General features: G+C 38.1%; 1 long non-coding RNA gene across 1 annotated transcript in view; it reads right to left on the bottom strand.

Annotated features, from left to right (window-relative positions):
- Nucleotides 1-420: 420 nt before the first annotated feature.
- Nucleotides 421-19,024, bottom strand: part of LOC307004843 — a 21,113-nt gene continuing 2,509 nt past the window's right edge. The window contains exons 3-6 of the long non-coding RNA XR_013799157.1: nt 6,265-6,427; nt 2,261-2,382; nt 1,807-1,940; nt 421-1,293 (exon numbers count right to left, since the gene is read on the bottom strand). This is a non-coding gene — a long non-coding RNA (uncharacterized lncRNA). The remainder of the gene's footprint in view (nt 1,294-1,806; nt 1,941-2,260; nt 2,383-6,264; nt 6,428-19,024) is intronic.

Raw genomic sequence — 19,024 nt, 5'->3', positions numbered from 1 at the left:
TATATATGGTTATAGTTATCGACCTTGGTGAGCGGGCCTTTACTCCAAAAATCAGGAAAAAAAACCTAGCTCTCTGCGTACATGAAAAACTTACAGCAACACATGCACATACAAACACCCCCAGATTCATTCTTTAGTGTCATGCACACCATGTCAGAAAAAGAATTAGTCTCTTCCCCTCCTTTCATTCAAGGCCATCTATGATCCCATTGGGAGACTGTTTCATATTGGGCAGTTCAGCCTTTGGTTTTATAGTCAAAGCTCGTAAAACACGAGCAGAGGGGAACGGGGAGTGACTGTCTGCCACACTTACATCAAATATGCTGCGCTCGGCTGAAGAGGTTCAGCGCTCTGAGAAAACACTGAATGAAGTGCAATGAAGTGCAAGCCTATGTTGTTGCACGTAAATCAGAGACGGAGACGGGTCGAGGCCACTTTTATTTCTCTGTGAAAGATTTATACAGCTAAACAAAGAGAGACAAAGAACCTACAGTCTTTGTTTAGCTGAGAAAGAAAAAAATAATGATAGAATGTAAGTATACTTAGTGTTGCTTGTTAATGCAAGCCTCACTAACTAATGCTCAAACTTGAGATTAAGCGATCAGACTTAAAATGGACTATAAAATGAAAAGAACATTTGGCAGACAAAAAAATATCATAGCCATTTCTGGACTTGAAGATGGGCTCTTTTTATTTGAGCCACCAAATAGCCTACACAGAAAACACTAGCAACCGCATAGCAACTGCACTGCAACATCCTAGCAACTATCCACAATAACCCAGCATGTGTGGTCATATTTACAGTTTTTCAGTGGGTTTTTTTGCAGGCAAAATCGAGTAATTTCTATACAAAATTAGGAATCCACACAATCAGGAATTTCGTGTGAGTGGGAAATGCAGATTTTGCAATGGGTTCAAGACCAACAAAAGTAGCTTGGTTTGAAAGTGAGTTCATACATTGCTACACTGTTGACAACAGACTCAACAATTTTGCTGAAAATTCACTAATGTGTCCACACCTCAAGTTTGTAAATGCAAAAAGGATATGCATAGAAAAAACCTGTCAGCTAATGTATAAAAAGGGGATCATTGCAGGTCTGTAGTTTCCTTCATTTTATAACGGTGCAAAAACTTTGCCCTATTCTGCATGTCTACACTTTATGCCTACTAATTTTTTACATGTTTGATCATTAAATTGTTCTCTTCCATGAGCAGAAAGTCATGGAAAGGCATGAAGGCTATGAATCTGTGTTTGTGTAGTCTTGGCAAAGTCCCACACATTCCCAATCATCCCTGTTCCAAGAATAAAACAGCACAAAGCAAAATGAGTTCAATTCATTTTTCACTTGTATCTGATTCAAAGAGCAGCTGTTCATAAATATGTCTGCATTCTCTAGGGTTTGGAGGAAGACAGGGCTTTTTTTTCTTTTGCTTTTTTTTTTGAAGCGCACTCATTGTTATGTTAGTTTTAGTTCCTCCTCCAACTATAGGGGTTTGTGAGTGTTTTTACTGCTAGAAAAAAAAGTGTGTTTAATCTATGTATCATTTTCCAAAAGCCCCCGCAAGACTGCTAAATGCAGAAGCGTCTTTGAAGACTATATGGCATGAGTAGCCAAATGTATGTCTTACAAACACAAGCACCCTCGGCCCATTAATCAGTCAGATTAATCTCTGAGAAAACAAAGGAAGAGACTCCTTAACCCTTTCCAACAGAGGTTGTGTCAGAAAACAGACGTTGCAAGGTTAAAGGATTCATCAGATCATATATCATCAATCCATGCATTCATTCATCCATTTCATACTAACTTTTTCTTTTTAAGGGCCTCATTCTTTCTAGGTTCCTCTTGCGCATCACTGGAGTTCCTGTCAATCATCTTAGAAACACTTGTTCCTTTAGGCTTGGATGGACTTAGGGTTAGGGTCATCTCTGATAATCTTGCCTATAAACACAAGACGGTTAACACAGACTAAATACTAATAAATATGTGTCCTCACAAATGTGTATTCATCAGTATAATTATTTTACCATTAAATGCAAAAAAAAGTGACTCATATTAGACAATAGCAGCTTTTATTCGTCTTGACCCAATGAAACAAATTATCTTTATATAAATCCTTATGTATTTGTGTTTAAAAGAGCTGCTTAGTAGATAATTCAATCCAAAACAAAGCATTACTCTCAACCAATGAAATGTTAAAACCTTGTCAATGAGATCAGGGGCATTCTGGGTTGAAAGGTTAATGCATGCATGCTACTCACCAATGGCTAGCTGGGGCAAAATCGGTTGTCACAGTAAATAGTGCAGTCTATTTGTTGTTCAGACAGGTGCATGTGAAATCCATTTCCCAAAACAACTGGGGGGGCATCAGTGAAAGACAATCCTGAAAGAGAGAAATGGAAAAGAAAGTGAATGTCCACAACTTAAAAACACTGAATCAAACATGCCTAAAGGTTAAGGCCCGACCTTTGTTCACAAATAACTTCTCAGTAGGAAATGTTGAGCATGATTCATTTTAGGGTCAAAGAGAGCTCTGGGGGCTACATGAAAAATGTGATGTTGTAAAACACAGACTTGCAGATCTTGACAAGAGTGGGCTGCACTGCAGGTGTCTGCCAAGAGACATACAGTAAAGTGCCCGCACACACAGAGTCATAGAAAGTTCACGAGTATATATGAAATGCTAAATATATATGTAGTCTGAATGATATAAGGGGCCATAAATGCTGCTATTTTGCATCCAATTTAAACCTGGAAATAATATTTAATATTAATATTATTTAGACTACTGAAACACTTTGGTTGGGATATGGTCCAGAATAAGTCCAGAAGAAACATGATAACCAAAATAGAATGATCAAGGGCCTTTGTGTCAAAAAAAAGAAAAAAGAAAGCACGACAGAAAGAGAAAATTAGATTAAGGCTCCTGTGACCATATAAAAACCTCTTGAGTGAGTTTTATTACATGGTCAGTGTGGCAAGCAGGACAAGGCTGAGGGCTGTGAGAGAGCGGCGCGAGGCCGCTGGCTTTATAATGAGCGACACCTGCGCAACGCACCGGTCTCGTATCTCTCATGGAGGAGCGGAAGCATAAAAGGAGGTGCGACGACAGTGAACGAGAGAGAGGCCAGGCCTGGACTATTTTATATGATGTTTATGTTTTATTTTATGTGACAGCAGTCGTCCATGAGGGGCTGTCTTTTACGTTCGTTTTGTATTTGTTCATTTTATTATTAAAGCTGTTAAATGTTCGCCGGTTCCCGCCTCCTTCTTCCCATAACATCTAACCTTGTTACATTCAGTAACTTCAGTATTCTGTGTTGTGCTTGTGGTAAGTTATTTATTAATTGGCATGTGCACACACAACATTCAGCAGCCATACTGGGGGTCTGACCTAACTCCAGCTGTGAATCAATGTAGCAAGTGAGAGAGGTTCAATAATGCCTCATCATGGTGGTTTCAATGCCATATTGATCTGTAATGCCACAGATGCTCTGCGGTGAGAGTTTGAGCACGTCACCTCTTGTATGCCACGAAACTCACTGCCTTTACAATATTCTTATGAAATGAATGTGTTAAATCATCCACACATGTATAATAATGATTGAAGGGATAGGTCACACAAAAACAATTAACATTCTGTCATCATACTCACCATCATGTCATTCCCAACCCGTATGGCTTTCTTTCTAAGAATGTTCGTGCTGCTCTTTTCCATACAGCGAAAGTAAATGGTTAAAGCTCCGCAAAGCAAGCACCATAAAACCATCACAAACATTCGTTCAAAGCATCTGTCCTCTTCGTAACATCTGTATGTTCCAAGAAATATGACAGCTTTGTCTGAGAAATTTTAGTTTTGAAAATCTTGCCTGACAGCTCTAGTCACCATTCACTTTTCTTTTTTATAAAAAGGAAAAGCTTGGACATTTTTTCTTAAATTTCTCCTTTTGTAGAAGAAAGAAAGTCATTCCATTTTACAAGACACACGGGTGAGTAAATAATTACAGAATTTCATTTGTTGGGGGAATTATCCCTTTAACTTTCCCAGGCTCGTCTCACCAATAAATGACATATTTTAATTGAGATAATAAATTACAATGTTGACCTGGAAACATAGCAAGACACATTCCCTATATGCATATATACTAAATAACATTATATACTGTAAATAATTGGGCTGTAAATGCCGATTTAATCCTTCGGCATAATAAATTACACTTTCACATAAATCTGCACATAATAGCTGACCCCTATTAGGGCAACTCACATATTTGCATTGACTATATATCACAGCAGGGGGTTAAGTACAGCTCTATGCCCTATTTTAGAGCAGTACAACCCTGGCACATTACTAATCTACCAAATGAGGTTAATTGCAGCCATGTTTAATGATGTTCTGGTCCCGTTATTGTATTATTTGTGAAGCTGCCTCTAATTTGACAGGTCGATCCCACAGCGGGAAAATAACTTTTCCAACCCCAATCCCAAACACGTATACAAACAGAAGAACCATTGGAAAAGAGGATGGTGAACAGCCCTTTTGGAACAACACACAGTTAGTGGTGACACACAGGGTTCTGTTGAGGACAGGTTGACACCAAATTTCTTTGTGAACCAATGGTTCGTTAGTAACAGCTGCAGTGTGTATATATTGGCCTGAGGGCAGCATTATCCATGAACCAAAGTGTAAACAAATAACCAGGGCTTGGGAGGGGGTGCCTGGATCTTCCCTGGGGCCCAGCCTATGGAGGACAGAAGAACAATACTTGCATGTATGCAATAAGAGTAAATGATGTTTAGGCTGATTTAGACTATTGAATTCATTTTGGTGTATTCATTAAAATCAGAGAAGGCACCAGATTAATAATTTATAGGTGTAAACCCTAAATTGAGGGTGACGAGTGCCCCTTAAAAATGTCATTAATAATTTATTAATTTGAAAATAAACATTTAACTGAATGCATTAATGTGAATGCATTAATTGAATAAATGTTTAATTTATATATTACAATATACTTTACTATATTATAAATTCATGTTTAAAATATAACAATAAAAGTATACATTAACAAATAATGTTTAAGTGCAAATATATTTAAAGAAGTTTATATTATTAGAAAACATATCAAACATATTATAAGAAAACATATCAATATATCACTGGAAATCTTGCTTGACAGCATGGTCACCATTCACTTCCATTGGACATTACATTTCTCATTGTGTGCAAGAAATAAAATTAAAATAAAATTAAAAAAGGAGTAAATTATGACCTAAAAAATCAGCTGACATTTTTTTTTAAAAGGCTTTGCACTTAAAATGATACATTACTGAATTGTCTTTGCACTTAAAATTATTTTAAAAAGCATTAAAAAAATTGCATTTGCATACTGTTTTTCATACATTTCCAGATGCTTTTCTTTATCCAAATTAAAGACATTCTAACCATTCATCAAGTAATTCACATTGCAACACCCTTTTAATTATTACATGAAATTAACACTTTTGTGTAATTACGACTCAATGTATTTTGCTCTTTGTTGACTTATTTTACCATACACATGGACAAAACAACCAGGGCTGTGTTTCCTAAAGCATCGTGAGCTAAGTTGATCGTAGAGACCATCGGTGTCAATTTTTTCTACGATCTACTTAGGCTTACGATGCTTTTGGGAAATGCAGCCCAGGTTTCCTATATGTAAAATGTGATTAAAGTCTTAAATTCAATCATTTTAAATGGATTAAGCTAAAAAGCTACACTACAGGGTTAAAGATGCAGACTTGTGATACTGCCGTCCCTGTGGTCACACATTTGGTTACTTTGGCTATGATGAGCGGCCAAAAATGAGCCTAATAGATGATGTATGTTGGTCTGTCAGATGGAAAGGCGCCTTGTTGGCAATGTTCATCCATCATGATGCCCAGCCATCCATTTAGCCTCTGACACTACACCAACCAAACAGCCTAATCCAATTGCTCACGCTAAAGGGACAAGTTTAGGGTGATAGGGTGACTTTTCCTAAGGGGGAACGGTGGCTCTCTTTTGACTCTATGTATTTTGTTTAGAATTGTTAAAAATTAGGTCATGAATGTGAAAAATGATAATGAACACGTTAACAAAGGCAATGATCTTTTAAATAAAATGTGTCTGAAATGTATTCTTTGAATGGTTCCCTTTAAATAAGTGTAAGCAGACTTTCAGGTTTGTGCTTAAACATTGTGTCTCTTAAAATCAATGTGTGGGTGTGTATAATGATTTGTCCACCTTCTTAATGATGAAGTCAGACCCCATTAGTCTACCGAACGCCTCAGTCTCCTCAGCCACTGGGGTGTCGCCACTGTTTCCCTCTGGGACTGATGACCTCTGACTTTAGCAGAGTAAAGGTTGTCTCCGTGGGGAATCCGGCAGCTTTGGGGGCATGTTCCTGCTGAGAGAAGAAAGAAGCATGTAAACACACAGTTGGAGATATCCAGAAAACACTCAAATGAGACAGTGAGAGTGTTTGTACCAGTCAAGAGCCAATCCCACCCAATCCACATCATGATCCAACTCACTGATGTATGTCTGACTGAACTGTTTTGTTTTACGATTAATCTCTCATGAAGTATTGCATGATTATATCTTACACATCAAAATTACTTTCATAGCTGTGAACAAATGAACCGTGATACTTTTTTTAGGATTATTTGATGGAATTTTTTCCCCATTTATGTTCGTTTAAAAATACAAATAAAACTTTTATGCACTGTTAAGTGTTAGTGTAAAGCTGGGACAAGATGGCTGGCGACAAACAATGTTAGCTTCACTCCCAATAAGAAAAATATTAAGCTTTATTGATTTCATATTTGCCACTCCCTTTTCATCATCCAACACAAGCGTTTTTAGAGCTCGGAGCGTTTTGTCGAAACCTTATTAATTTTAGTAATAAGTAACAAGTGATTAATGTTGTATTACTTAGCTGTCAAGCTAAGTGCAGAAAAACACATACAGTGCTGTTATATATGGCAGCCATGATGAAGACTTTCACTTCAAACTGGTAGGAGCGGTCTGGAGGCCCGAGATCTGTTTATGCTTTGTTTAAAACCCTCTCTCACATTTGTTCAGCTGGGTTGCTTTTCTTGGCATTAAACCATGAGGGCCCTGTACTGCAAAATCCAAATCCCCCCTCAACCAGGTCCCCTCTTGGCTCCATTGACAGTCTGCATCTTGCCAAGAAGAGATGAGGAAATATACATATATATACAATGTAAAAAACACATTATATGTCTAACTTTAGCATTAAGCTCCAGCTCGTAACAACCTCTGATGCTGTTGAAACCCCCATAATAATGCATTGCAACATCAGGGGAGTCCATGAGCCCACGGCAAAATTTTTGTGGTTACTTATGGGATTATTATTCGCTGTGGAATGTGTATCTCTTTGTTTCAAGGGCATCTAGTTTGTGATTCATGGAATGGAGGGGTGTGTTGGACATGACTGTAGTCATTAAGTCTAAGTAAACAATGACTCTGTAAGTACGTTGAAAATAAGGGCTCTTCTGTTCATATGATAAGAGGATGTTGATGAAGCATTCATCAGGAAAGGTAATGCGAAGCATGTTGACGACCGATCTTTGTGGGTCTTGGCTCTTTTGCCGTGGCTTTCTCTTTTATTCTTTGTCGCTTCTCCCACCCCCCCACAAACAACAAACACACCCATGCCATTTAGCCACTCATATAACATGCAGCTTCAAACCCTCAAGGATTTTCTCTCTCTCCCTTGGGCCATTTTTCTTGCTCACAGCTGAGACTTGAAGAAGTAGATTAGATTTAAACTGATCCAGAACATGGATGCCCCTTTTCTATAGACAGGGTGCCTAAAATAAGCTGTTATCGAACCAAAGACCTTTAATGCAGGATCACATAACAAAGTCAACAAAGCTGCTTATGATAAAAAAACACCCAAATGCTGCCACAAAATGTTATTTTCCTCATCGTTGTAAAATAGAATATTTGTAACACACACACCACACTGAAGGATCGTGTGACACTGTAGACTGGAGTAATGGCTGCAGAAAATACAGCTTTATTTCACAGTCATTTAAAATATTTATTTTAAATTGTAAAAATATTTCACAATATTATTGTTATGGTGATTGATTAAAAAACAGCTCATGATATCCAGATTATTTCCAAATGTAACACGTCAGGTGCGTTGGTGGCGCCATTTCAGATAAAGTGCCGGCATGAATTGAATCTGAAAGGCGCCAGAGGTCTCACCTATTCTCATGGTTGCTGGTCCATTTGGCGTGACCCAGACTGGCTGGGTTTTTTTCATAAGGGCATCATGACAGATGATTTGTGAGGACACATGCAGTCAGAGATTGTGGTATGAGAGAACGTGGTGTCCTGGATAGCAGAGGGTAGGTGTCAAAATGTTTATCCATACCACGGAGAGAACATATGACAAAGCTACATACCACTCCATCCTCAAAGCTCCCAAACAGCGTATTATTATTAACTCCACACGTCATTTTGAAAGAACTGCTGCAAATCACCTCATCTCTTCATGGAGCCTTGAATAAATCATCTAGTTCATCAATCCAAACCAGATGAGCTCTGAAGAGGCGGACGAGTCTTTAAATCAGGCCAATATGAAGTGACATTCTGCAATCTGTGTCAGGGCTGAATCAGACAGGAGACATGCCCAGAGTCAAGTCTGACACTTTAAGCCTGTTCAGTAGCACCCAGAGCAGGTCAAGCACAGATCAACACAGTACACAAAATGAGATCACAGTGAATTCCATTGTGAGTCACTGCATGTCATTTTAATTTGGCACATTGCTCCTTAGATTTTGAATATGACTTAAGAATATATTTGATAATCAGCATGATCTGTTTGCTTTGGTTCACTAAGACGTCAAATTAAAACAAAATTAAACATTATAGGTTATTCTTTTCTCCTTTGGTCATGTCTTATGTTACCGAGAGCATCAAGTGAGCCTGGATTGCCACTAGCGCCCCCTCAAGAAAGAATGAAAAAAAAGTACGTAAATAAATAAAAACCATTTCTCATTAAACAAAACTATCAACATCTGAACCCCTAGGGAGCTGATTTTTTTTTGTCCACTGTGTAGGTCATTTGTTTATTGATCCCAGAAAAGGAAGAAAAATTGGCTCAAGGGCTTCGTTTCAGGTGCATCTGATATTTTGTACAGCTTGGCATCCAGTCTGAGGTTACTAATGGATCAATAATTACAGAAGGAAGATTGACAACATGTAATCAAGTTCTAAAACAAATTACACCGTGATTCTTATGCCCATTGTAAATTGGTACTGAATGCAAAAAGACAAATGCACACTTTTGTGTCAATAAAAAGCAAAAAGGACTTTTGTGTCAACAAAAAGCAACTTAAGAAAATGGGTCACATTGAATTTGCTATGATTTTTTAAAGCTATAGCTTCACATTTCAGTAAATAATGTCACATCTGAAAATCAGACAGGAGCTTCTTGGCATTTTTTCGCCTGAGATACATAAATGCAAAAGGTTTGCTGTTTTTCATCATAGAATCCCAGTCACCAAAAATAAAGATAGCTGAGAGTGAGAGGAACGATTAACATTTTAGAAGTGTATCTATAATGATTTTACAGTGTGCGCCTATCCTCCGGAATAGTTTGTGAGCGGAGCGTAGCGCTGAAGGAGCAGAGATTATATTCTACACACGTTCAGCTGTTTTCGCTGGCACAGGTCTGTGTTTACATAGTTGTGGGAATGGTGAGAGATGCCGTGCTCCGTTGTGGAAATCCACTGTGCTTGTGGAAACTGAAAAGCCGTCTACCTCAGCCCTGAGGTGACAAGCCACTTCCAAACTGGTTAACAAAGTTTAAACGCCAAAGCTTTTAAACACAGATGTGCCTTTGGCATTTTCTCTTAAAAGTACCTGTCATTGCAGTGTGGTTTGATTCCACTTAATCTGTGAGATCAGACCGTTAAAGATGACCAAGTGCCTTGTCTAGAGAATATGATTGATATAAGCAGGAAATATGTCATAGATATTCATAGTGCTGAGTTAAGTTGAGAATCTACTTGTGTGTTTGTAAGTTGGCACTAGGAAGCCATCTGTCAGGCCAAATATGGCAATGAGAACGTATACTGTATTGGAGAATGGGGAGGAGAAGGTCCTCTGTGATTAATTAGAGATCCTGATGGCAAGGACAGGTGCAGTCTGGAGAGAAAGAGAGAGAAAGACTGGTGAACAGTCCTTAGGGAAAAAAACACTCTAACACACACAACATTCTATCCGAGCACTTAGAAAGGGCACCTCGCTTTAAGCACCAACACTTTTAGATACATAGACAGTCGTTTATCATAATGCCATCATGTTTTGCCCTGCTATTCTCAGCTAAAGGTAAATGATCACACTAGGGAAGAATATATGTGTCGAATATATGTATCTATCTAGCTTTGTGTTGTGCCAACATCCAAAATGTGTTTGAATATTTGGACATTTTGTAATATATGGTTAAATGTGGTAATGCAAAAACGGTAATGCATTACAACTTACTATTAATGTGAGTTATGTAATTAGATTACTTTTTTCAAGTAACTAGTCAAAAAAACAACTTTTAAATTTACAAAATATCTGAGTTACTTTTTCAAATAAGTAATGCAAGTTACTTTGTTTTCCCATTTATTGACTGACACCTCTACTGTCCACGTGGAGGGAAATCGTGAGTGAGGTGCAAAGGCAATGTGTGTGCTGTGTAAACATGATGGTTATTATAGTTCTAGACTAACTGTGAGCACTAATTTTTTGACTGTTCAAATAAAAGATACCTAAGTAATGCAATATTGTAACTCTTTTAAAAGTAACTTTCCCCAACACCGCTGGCCTGGCTACACTTCAGCCAACAGTCACAGTGCTGAGCATGCACTTAAGTTCCTACAGGTTTGTTCAGTGTCAGTTCTTGTTTGCGTGTGTGGCAGGGAGAAAATCAGAGAGGGAGATGACACAGAAAGACAGATAAGGATAAGTGCACGTCTGAACAGATGAATGAACGCAGATAAAGATCAACTTCTACAGAGAATTGTGTACACTAGTTTGGAATGGAAGATGGAGAATAAACTGAAACGTGAAAATGGATGGAGAAATCTTGGAAAGAGGGCCAAACAGAAGACGAGAACAAAGAGAAAAGGAGAGAGGTTGTGTAAATGATTTAGTGCAAATAGGAAGTCCAAAAGAGACAGTGAAAGTTTTCGTTCTGAATTTACTTGATGGATTTGGCCTGGATATTTAAAGCTGCAGTCTTTACAAAAAAAGATTTACAAAATCTTTTCCAAAAAATAATTTTCCAAACCGTGTTTTGGTCTTATCCTGAATCACTACAGTACCTATAATAAGTGTTTATATCCGGACTATTTTAGACTGGTTCGGGTCGTACCACTGCAGAGTAGCCCAGTATCTGCATGACTCGTCATAGACATAAACAGAGAGAAGTAGCTCTGGCTACAATGTTCTTTCCGCAAGACGCATGCAGTTCTGTTTATTAACCGCTAGAGTGCCAAAAGTAAAGGACTGCACCTTTAAGAATAAAATGGCTGATGTCTCATAAGACCAGATTTTGGTTTCTTCTCTACAATTTCAAATAACTGGTTTCTATTTGGATATATTTTAAAATGTAATTTATTCATGGCAAAGCCATTACTCCAGTCTTCAGAGTCACATTTTCCTTCAGAAATAATTATAATATGCTGATTTGGTGCTCAAGAAACATTTATATTAATCATTGTTGAAAACTGTTTTTGCTGCTTAATATTTTTGTTGAAATCCTCCACTATTCGAAAGTTTGGGGTACGTATATTCTTTTTTTAAGGAAATGAATATGCAGTTTTAAATTCAGAAAATGTTGTTATAACATGATGACAAGGATTTCAGATATTGCCATCTCCGGATATCAGAGAAAGTGCTTTATCCAACAAACTCACAAAGGTTTAGTGCTAGAAAAGGCAAAGAGAAATGAGATCAGCTTAAATCTGGAGAAATGCACCGAGTAAGAAGTAAAAAAAAAAAAGAATGATAGAAGTGTGGGAAAAGAAAAAGAAGAGAAAGATAAAGTGCCAGAATTCCACAGAAAGGCAGACATAGTGAGTGAAAAAGATTAAGAAATGGTTATCACACAGTTACAATGAGGGATAGACCAAAACAGAGTGAGAGAGACAGAAACCTCTGTGACTGGATCTGCTTTAGGGACATGGAGAAAGGGCTGGTCTCAGCAAGGCCCCATGTAGAGTGTTTTCCCTGAACAGCCATTTCTCAAAGCCTCTCCTAGAGGTGAGGACAGAGGGCGTCTGGCACATGCTCAACAGATGTCTCTTCAGAAACGGTCTTTTAACTACAGGGACAACACTATCTGTATCGCCAGCCTGGACACTCCAAAGCTGAGAGTAATTACCATAGAAAACCAACCAATGGCTGAGAGATTAATTTCAGACAGTTAGAAATTATAAAAAAAAATCGGCTTCATGCATCATTGCTTTATGTTTTGAGAGTCTGTTTTATTTTAACTGTCATCAGAAGTTGAACTTGCATAACCCCGATTACTTTGGAATTGGTGTTCATTGCTCCATGCTTGAATTATTGGGTTGATGGACAATGGCAATCTTTCTTACAGTATGATTAAGAATTGTAATGCATCCATTTTAACCGGCTGAACTACAAAACACAGGGTTTAACGTCAGGCTCAGACATGTGTGCATGAATGTGGACTCTGCTGTGTCGTCACACATCCTTAAAGGGACAGTTCACCACAAAATTTTATTTATAATCATTTATTCACCCATACATCACCTTCTAACTCAAAAGATATTCTGCAGAATGTACAAACTGGAAAGAAAAGGTAGTTACAACAATGTTTTGTAATGTAAAATATATTTGTAAGCCGAAAAACAAAATGTCTAGAGGTTCATTAACTAAAAAAGTTGTGGCGCTGCAAATGCAATTGACCTCAAATGAGCCATGACTCCTAGAGAGATGAACTTACTCGAGAGAGACCAAAGAAACAAACAAACTCCAAACACACTATTTAAACAATTATCTTTTTAACCTATCAAAATGGTCCAAACTGGCACAATGGGGTGAGGAAATAACTAAACGTTGTAACTAACTAACGAAAGAAAGAAAGAAAGAAAGAAAGAAAGAAAGAAAGAAAGAAAGAAAGAAAGAAAGAAAGAAAGAAAGAAAGAAAGAAAGAAAGAAAGAAAGAAAGAAAGAAAGAAAGAAAGAAAGAAAGACCATGTGAACGTCAATGAACTTTTTCTCTTCTAGATCCTCTGGTTGCGGGTGGTCACAGGTAGAGGAGGAGGATAAAGGTTCAGGGTTTTACGGCTGCAAGTTTCACACCAAAAGCAAAGCCCTCCCTTAAGAGTGTCCTGTGACCGCTGGGTCAGGAGAGGGGCAGAAACTCAAACCCAGAGAGACTGAATGGGGAGAGCTAGACTTCCTCCTGATCTTCACCTCAGCCTGGTGCAGACAGCCTATTAGAGGCGCTCACAGTCTCACAGGCCGGCTTATCTCAGAAACATGAGAGAAGCCGTTTGTCAGGGGAGTGGGGTGCGATCCTCCCAAAATCTGCTTTGGATTTTGGTTACAGCCTTTGGTTCATTTTAGCTCTGAGTACAGAGGCTTCATATAATTGAAGTGAGCTTTACATGGTCTGAAGACAGTCACTGTTTTGTTTGTTTGTTTGTTTTTTTCTTCTAAATTTACCAGTATAGTAAAACTAAATTGTACTCAAAATTTTATATGAAGAATTTTTAAAGCACTAATGTTTGAGAACAAGAAAAAAATGGTTAATGAGGTCTGGGTTACTGGGACTTTGTAGTGTTTAATCTCCACTGTCAAATACCATAAAAAATTGTTGGCTGAGCTCTTTAAATGCTTAGTTGTGAGGGCATCACAAAAACAAAACAAAAGCACAAAACAAAAACACAAAACAAATTAACAAGGTTGCTTAAAGTCTCACAAAGTGATCTTCATAGCAACTGCAGATTTAAAAAAAAAATAATTTAGGGTGTTTGAAGTCCCTCAGCCCTGAGAGAATCTCAGTTTGGTGTTCGACATCTCAGTTTCTCTCCTACATTTCCCTCTCTGCATTTGCATTCCCCCATTCCCTCCTTCCTATCCCCTGACTCGTTGGCCTCTGCTTTGCCCTTGGCTCTCTTATACGACTGTGACATTCCACAGGACAACCTGGAGCTCTGTGACGCCCTTCACTTCCTCCCTGCCAAGATGGGAAAACAACCTTCACTCCAAGAAGCCTTTGGGCTCTGCGTCCAAAACGAGAAAATCAAGATCAACCAACACATGCTGCAGATTAGAAGCTATTCACAGAAATATGAAGAATTTACTGCGGCAAAACAAAGGTTTTAAACTCAAAGTTTAGAGGTTTTAAAATAAAACAAATGTCCGAAAAATTCAGAAAAGCGCATGATCAATTGAACAAGTAGTCAGATGAGATGAATTTGGGACAGACCTTAGGGTGGTGTGGTGTCTTCTTCCATTTTTCCCTCTTTTTCACTGTTTGACTAAGTTTTTCTCAGTAAACATCAACCCAAAAGATGAGACCCTGCCCTATACCCCCCCCATCCTATCAAACCACGCTATTTTACCACCCAAGGCCAAGCAGGAAACAATTTAGATATTTGCTTGGTCCTGTCCACAACCACCCACAATTTGTTTTACATTCCAATCAATGATCTTGCACAGTTCCGGTTAGTCTTCCAAGTATCAGTGATAGTCTCACCCTGGGTTTTGTTTGTTTAGGCGGTTTCATAAGTACTGAACTGAAATCCATTAAGTTAATATTGGTTTAAAGAGTGTCAAAAGAGATAATGATGTTAATGAGAGATCTGGCATTAACAGCCAGAGTTGATGCTATGGTTTTAGTCAACAGGATGATGAACTGTAAAGAAGTGAAGCAGAGCCAGTGACAGCAAAGAACACAACTCAGGTGTAAAACCGCAATTGTCGAAATGCCAAATATTTCCCTCACTAATGAAAGACTGGAAACAATGTGTGACCAAGCGCTTAGAGCCCCACAACTCTGAAACAAACATCTCCAACAGCACTTGGCCTCGGAGTTCACTGGAAAGGAACTCAATTTGCACTCATTGTATGGAAAACTCCACAGCAGTTCAGTTGTACTCAACTGGAACCAGAGAAAAACACACAACTTTCAAGCCTGGTCCTGCACACTGACTTGTGCAACTCAATAGATCATTATAATGATGCTGATTGTTTAAACATGCAGTTTTCTCACAATATAATTTTAGAGGTACAGTGAAAAAAATATGAGATTTTTGTGATATTATAATATGCTGATTTGGTGTTCAAGAAACATTTCTTATTAAACGTTTGTGCCACTTAATATAAACAATACACAAAATGTATGCTCATAAAATAATTTGTAATGGGGGAAAAATTTATTGAAGTAAAAAAAAAAGCAAAAGCAAACCGAAAGCATTTTGGTCTTTTTGAACCCATTGTATGTTTTTATCTTTGTCTTAATATTTGACGGTGAAACCTTAAACAAAAAAGAAAAGAAAGCAGCAAACTGCTCCAGTTATAAAACTTCCCTCTGTTAAACAGACTGTCCAATTACAACAAAGATAATCTGACCTAATTGAAGAAAAGTTTGCAAAGCCTTGGCTTGGTTCTTAGTCCTTGACATTAAGTCCCCTGAAATCATCTGCATCCGGACCTCAAAAGAGCAGCTGACTTCAGTATGTGCAGCAAACTTCCGTTCTGTCAATTATGTCCAGAGAAAAACGCTAGTTAAAGCCTCTCTAATAGGGCATAGAAGGGACCAGATTGACTTTATGTGATGGGCAGACCAGGCGGTGATGTATTTAAGTGTGCTTGACCTGTTTCGAAAGTAAGTCTGGATCCTGCACCAAGAGTCTAATTAAGGTTAGATTGGAAGTGAACTCAGTAGGAATGAACTGAAGCATCAAGACTCCTAAAAGGGATTAAGGAGGAACAAGAATACAATGACTTTCCATCACAGGTCTGACAAAAATAACAAATGGCAGGAGCAGTCGAGTCCATGTATGTGTGTGTGTGTTTTTCAAGACCCCTAAACATATTTGGCACACAACTCTGCAAAATATCAAATTGTATTTTCACATGGTGGATGGTAAAATGAGAAAAATAATCACATTTCTAGCAACCACCCAGAACAACCTAGCAAATTCATATGCAAACCCTCAGAAAAGTGTCAGAATATGTAAAAATGTGGTTGATCTGATATTTCACAGCCACAGGAGTGAAATTAATTACACAAAAGAGAACATCACGTTAAACATTTGTTTGGAATAGAAAGTAGGACATTTCAGCTGACTCAGACTGCGTATAGAGCAATGTGTTTTACCCAGAGTAATAAGAGACCCTCTCTGCACATCAACAGGCTCTTTGTTTTGGTCAAAGGGCAGAGTTTAAGTGTGTGGGGTACACAGAAAGCAGGGTGCATAACTGGTGCTGGTCTGACTTATGAGTTAACACCCCCTCCCACCCCCTTAATGAAACATTAATGACTTCTTGCCATGCATTCTTGCCAGGGGCTGCTGAATATGCAGGGAAGAAATGAAAAGAATCCATTGGGTTTAGTTTTACAGAGACATGAGTCATCTGAAAAGTCTATATAAACCTACTGACCCTCTCAAATGCAACAAAATGGATTACTGGGTCACAACCCACACCTCAGACTATCGATTCGGCAACAGCGTGACGGAGTGATTTCCCCGTAATCATCACGCATACAACGTATAACTCATGAGCTACATGATATGCTACGTGCTATGTCATGGCTATTTGAGTAGATCTGTTTCTGAAATTCTAACACCCTTAATGTAATTAGATCACTTGCTTTTGGCAGGGTTCAGATTCTTCATTAGATTGATTAAGTGTGGCACATATGTGTAGTTTCACTGGCTTTGAAGACATCTTAAACCACCTTTGAAGCAACAAGGACACAGAAATCGATGTCACTTCAGTTCAGAAAGCAACCCCTGACCTGCAGCATTTAGAAAACAAAATAGTGATTTGATCTGTCCTGATGTTGGGTTTGACAGTGTTCTACTACTAAGGGTCAATGATGTGACATTCGTCTTGTCTTCTTCTCTATTAGTATATTCATAAAATACATTAAAAACCCAATTAGTTTGCATATACATTGTCTATACGCAGCATGTTTTTAAATTATGATTTAAATGTATTCTAATTCATCAAAAATGTTAGGGTGATATAATTGTCTTAATATCATTATGAAGAAAAAGGCCTCATTAAACATCTAAGTAATTGAGCATGACATTTTATGTTTTGTTCTTAATATGTTAGCAAAACTGCTTCACAACTTATTAAACTTAAGTCATGGGTGACATGCAGGGTGAAAAACATAACAAGAAATAATATAATATAATATAATAGATGGTCAAGGTCAGATAATTTGACCTTTTCATAAACAAAGCAAGGTTAGTTCCAGATGTACGTCATGTGACGTTACTTTATGAATGAATAATTCATGATATTTGCAACAAAAAAACTATTTACCTTATTTATTTTATATATTTCAATCTATTTACTACATTCAGGCTATATAGTACACTACTTAAAGGTATAGTTCACCCAAAAATTAAAATGTTGTCATCATTTACTCTCATGTTGTTTCAATCCTGTATAAGTTTCTTTCTTCTGTTAAACACAAAAGAGGATACAGTATTTTGAAGAATGTCAGTAACCAGACAGTTGGCAGCCATTGACTTCCAGTATTTTTTGTCCTACTATAGAAGTCTGGCTACCGTCAACTGATTAAAAAATGGTTATCTGGTTGCCAACATTCTTTAATTTTGGGGGGAACCATCCTTTTGAAAATGTATACAGACACGTCTATTCAAAGTGTAGGTTTTTTTTTTCTTTACCTTTTTCTTAATTGTTAATTAAAGCACATTACATTTTTAGAGTTATTACATTTTTTTTCTCTTGAAAATGAAAAGGTCTTTCAAAATCATAGGAAATCAACATGAATTAAAAGAGAACATATTGGCACGTTTTAAACTAGACTTTTCTTTATCGTGGACAATCTTATATGGCACTGAGCCACAAACATCTGCGTTTGTGAAGCACAAAATGGCAGTTGGGGACAAACTGACCCCTCACTCTTAGTCAGATGTGTGCTCTGCCGAGTTAATCTGCACTTCCCTTCGCTCCCAGCATGTGTATAGTCTTACCTTTTATGCCCCACTGTAAATAGGATTAGTGTTTCAGTTGTCTGTGGGATACATAAAGGCCTAAAACGCTGTTAGGGGTCCTTGTCTATGAAGAGCAGGTGGAGAGAGGAAAAAGAGATAGGGAGAGAAAACGATCTTCAAACTGACTCTACGTTTCCAATTATGGGAGGTGTGCACAGTATGTGTGTCAGTGTGCAGAGTTAAGATGAATAGGGGAGATAAGCCTCTGAGATTAAAATGTATGGTAGAAAGGGGTTTCTGCTGTCATTGTGTATGTGTGTTGGGGGCAGCCCTGTGAATTAGGTCAGGGGCCCAGGCCGTCTGCTGTCAAGAGCTGCGGAGCCGGTTCTGTCAAGGTGTCAGAAAAGTGATGTTTCTGTACTCCAAAGCTGTAAAGTGAACGTCTCAGCGCAAACACACACAGTAACAAGGTACTGATGGACAGGACAGACGAGACTGTTAGCTGAAGAAACTCAGCTGGGTAGCATTAACCTGTCAACATTCCAGTTAATGCATTGAACTAATTGCACTTTGAGTCAGGAATTATTGATGTGCAATAAGTATTTGATTGATATGAATCAAAGATCTGTCACTTATTTTAAATCTTCCATCAAACACGGTAGGGTGGAGGGTAAGTGCCCTTGAGCGAGCCACTTCACTTCGGGGAGCCTCAAGAGTGCAGTAAACTCTCTCCCTGCCTCCCTATTTTTTTCAGACATTCACAGTGCCAAAGAACTGGGCTGTTTTGCCCTGAAAATATG

The sequence above is a fragment of the Phoxinus phoxinus genome, assembly GCF_949152265.1.
Source record: "Phoxinus phoxinus genome assembly, chromosome: 9".
Taxonomy (NCBI): domain Eukaryota; kingdom Metazoa; phylum Chordata; class Actinopteri; order Cypriniformes; family Leuciscidae; genus Phoxinus; species Phoxinus phoxinus.
Note: the sequence above shows the minus strand (reverse complement) of the source record. Positions and strands in the feature narration are given on the sequence as shown.